Genomic DNA, 3,759 nt, shown 5'->3' on the forward strand with positions numbered 1-3,759 from the left:
GCATATTCAGACCCTTACTGGCTGTGTGATCCTGTGCAAGCCACTTAACCCTCAATGCCCAAGTTTCCTCATCTGTAAAATGAACTGGAGAAGGAGATGGCAAACCACTGCAGTTTCTTTGCCAAGAAAATCCCAGATGAGATCGTGAAGAGTTGGACACTGCTGAAATGACAAAACAACAGTGTTCTTCCTAGCTCAACAGTATATTATCCATTGCAAAACTCTATGTTCTGAAATTTCTCCATCAACAACAGCTGCCAGCCTAATTGTACCTGTAGCAATGACAACCTGTCCATCAAGGTTTGACTCCAATGCTACCTCCTTATCCATGTGTTCACTGATTCCCTCATCTGGAAGTGATTTCTTCCTCATCCAAACTCCTATGCCACTTTATCTGTATTTTATTAATGCGCACATTAGATTCTAACTGTACAAAATTTATTTGTGCAAACCTTCTTTGTCTCTTACTAAAAAGTAAGCTTACTGAGGGCAGGGGGGGGGTATGGCTTATTCGTGCTTGTTTTTCTTTCACTGCCTAGCAAAGGGCCATATACATCAGCAGTCCTTGATCCATGTCTATCCTTCAAACTGAACAGTATGGTTCTTTTTTTTTTTTTCAAAACAGTAAAAGAAAAGTTTTATTTACTTTTCTGTTTAAAAAGTTTAATAAAGGTGATTTAAATACTACCAGTCATCAAAAAGGATTTTTAAAAATTACAATAAATGTACTGAGATTCAGAGAATAGATCATTAAGTATTGAAAGTAAGACATGATTGCTATTCCATTGAAAACTTTCCTTTGAATGGTATGAATTTGCAAAGTAGCAGACTGTATTATAGGACTTGAGTCACTTAAATTTATATAGGTTATTAGCATTGTTTGTAAATATACAATATAAACAAAATTGTACATACATAGCATATTAGCTTTGTTCTCCAAAACAGCAGGCAACATCAGATAAAGACATCTGCCTGACAAAACAAAAAGGCACATCTGAAAAAGGTTCATGCTAAACACACAGGCTCTGTACCCTCCCTCCCCACCCCCCCACAACAGGCTAGGTGATCTTTGTTTACACTTTGCCAAAACTATGAAAACAGTGCATTCTGATATCTTTGTTTTGACTCATTCCATTTTTCCTTTTAGTTATCAACAGCAAACAATGGCACTTAAGATACGACATTCAAGAGTTTGAGAACATGTAAGTTAGATATAGATAAAACTAGAAAGTGGGTAGCCAAAAAAGTTTAAAAAGGAGTAACATGACATCTCTATACTTGTGTAAATCATTTCCTTAAAAAGGACTCTAGAAGTAAAATTTGAAAAATTCCAAAAGTGCACTCTCTTTCAGTGCAAACAATAGTTCAATTAATTTAGTGTAAATACATTAATACAAATTTTTTTATACTGGCCTAATCACTGGTAGCACTGAGGATCCAAGACACTGTAATGCTACAAATCACATGAAGGGAATGCTGAAGGACTTTTGTGCTTTAAAAACAATTTTATTTTTCCAATTTTTAAAAGCTTATTCCATTGGTATGCAATTATATAAGAGAATTATTTGGAAAACAACTAAAATACCTTTCCTTGTCTTGAATAAATAAAAAAATGAACTTTACAAATGCTATTCCAGTGTCAATGACTAAATATGGCTAAGGTCACTAAGGTGTTCTTACATGTCCTAACAACAACAATCTGTACATAGGAGGTTGACAAAGATCTCTTTTGTAAGTCTTTGACGGCAGTTTTAGTAAGTGAGGGCTTGAATTCTGTCTTGGTGAGATTGGGGGAGCTTGAGAATGGGCAAGATTATTTTGACTAAAACTGAGCATGCAGAGATGTGGCACCTCGGAGAGGGTGTGCTTGGAGTATTTAGTGAGTTTGGACATGTACTGGCTTCCCAGAACCAATATGGACCCCTGTGAGCATGCCCCATTGCTGGTGGCTGAAGATTAAATGGATAGTTTGTGAAATGTTCAGGAGGCCCAAGTGGTGCTGGTGGAGGAGTGTCAGGAAGAGGGTCTTGTGGAGGTGGTGGTGGTGGTGGACTATGCAAGGGCCCTTCAAATGGACTGCCATAGGCAGGAACTTGAGGCTTTATTTTTTTTTGGGGGGGGGTGGTGCCTTGGTGGAATAGCAGGAGGATCATCATCATATTTCTAGTTTCCCTTAGAGGTTGAAACATCTTGAACAAACTTTTTCCAAGGAGGAAGAGGAGGAGGAACCAGCGGTGCTTCACTCAATTTATGTAAACTACCACATGAACTGAAGAAAGATTTTGAATGTGGAAAGACCACTGGGGCAAAGATGCTGTTATTTCCATAAGAACTGTTAAGATCTATATCTAAAAATACACTAAGATCTGAAGAAGCAGAGGCTGGTGGAGTAGATGGTGTGTTTGGAGAGGTTGGTGCTGATGCTGTTGACTCATGCTCAGCCTCATTTATTCAACTGAAGCTTATTTTACATGGTTCTCTCTCTAATGGTGTTGGGTGACCTCATAAAGTGCCTGAAGTAGAGCTATGTCTGGCAGCATGTGGTCTTATACCAGCAGAGTTTAAGGAGAAAGTTGTTTTCCTAGGAAATTGAGGTGGCTGTTTGCAGTTTGGGGGTTCAATTTCTTGTGATTTATTGAACAAATACTCTTTAAATTCTTTCTCTGATGCATTTCCCATGGGGTTGAGATTTTCAAAGAACCTCCTTATTTCTGATTCTATCTGTAAACAATAAGGCTGATTCTGATACTGCTGAATCTCTCCAGTAATTTCAGCTACTTTCCTTCTTTTACTAAAGTTGATTAATTCTTTCCTTTTTTCTTAAGGAAATCATTATTCCCCTTTTCAGTCTTCAGAATATTTGTTAAATATATTCCAAAAAAAAAAAAAAAGGCACACAAGGTGTGTTGATTGATTTAAGTTTTGCTAGGTATTTTTAAAAGTGATCTTGGCTTAGAAGCTACAGCTTCATCTAAAATCTTCCATTTTCTTTCCTACAATGCTTCAAATGTGTGGTCCACACAGACACTGAATTCACAGTACTATCTCCAATACACAATTGAAATTGTTAAAATCTTGAAAAACTTGTAGAATTTCTATAATCCTACTTAACACTGCAACTCGTTTTTCAAAGTTTTCTGCTTCTACTATACACTTTTCATACCAAAGAGTAAGATTGGTGATATGCTAAATAATTTTCAATAAATTTGGAGAATTTATTTCCTTATCTTCTTTAGTCCACACACTTCCCACAAGTTCAGAAGGTTGAACTGCCTTGTAGAGGTCAGATTCCAGAAGTATTAGGTGACGTGCAATTTCTATTGGAAGAAGGGTCATAAAATCAAATGTTTCATACTGTCCTGGTCTGCTAATATGCCACTCAACAGTATGGTTCTTGAAAGAAAAGACAAATGGTTTTGAGAGTTTAATTGTTTGAAAGAGCTCATTATAATTAACACTGTCCCACAGTACCATGGACAGTTTTGAGAAGCTGGTGAGAGGACTCTTATAACTGGAGATTTGATAAGTCAAGACATGGAGAATACTTGTTGGAAAAGTTGTAGAAGGTATTCTTCTTCAGGGATAAAGTTGGACTATTTCCATTCTAATCAATTCAATTCATATGTGCCAGGCACTGTGCTTAGCACAGGACTAGATCAAAATGTAAAATTCACTAGCCCAGTGCCAATGCAATTGGCAGAATTCTTGTTTTTTTGAAAATTTTATTTAATTAGTCAATTTAAAACATTATTACTTGGT

The 3,759-nt window shown here is 36.6% G+C and overlaps 1 pseudogene; it reads right to left on the reverse strand.

The window, feature by feature from the left end:
* Positions 1-1,276: 1,276 nt before the first annotated feature.
* On the reverse strand, positions 1,277-3,474 carry LOC100619229 (son of sevenless homolog 2-like; annotated as a pseudogene).
* Between the last annotated feature and the right edge of the window lie 285 nt (positions 3,475-3,759).

This window comes from Monodelphis domestica, chromosome 4 (assembly GCF_027887165.1).
Source record: "Monodelphis domestica isolate mMonDom1 chromosome 4, mMonDom1.pri, whole genome shotgun sequence".
NCBI classification, from domain to species: Eukaryota; Metazoa; Chordata; class Mammalia; order Didelphimorphia; family Didelphidae; genus Monodelphis; species Monodelphis domestica.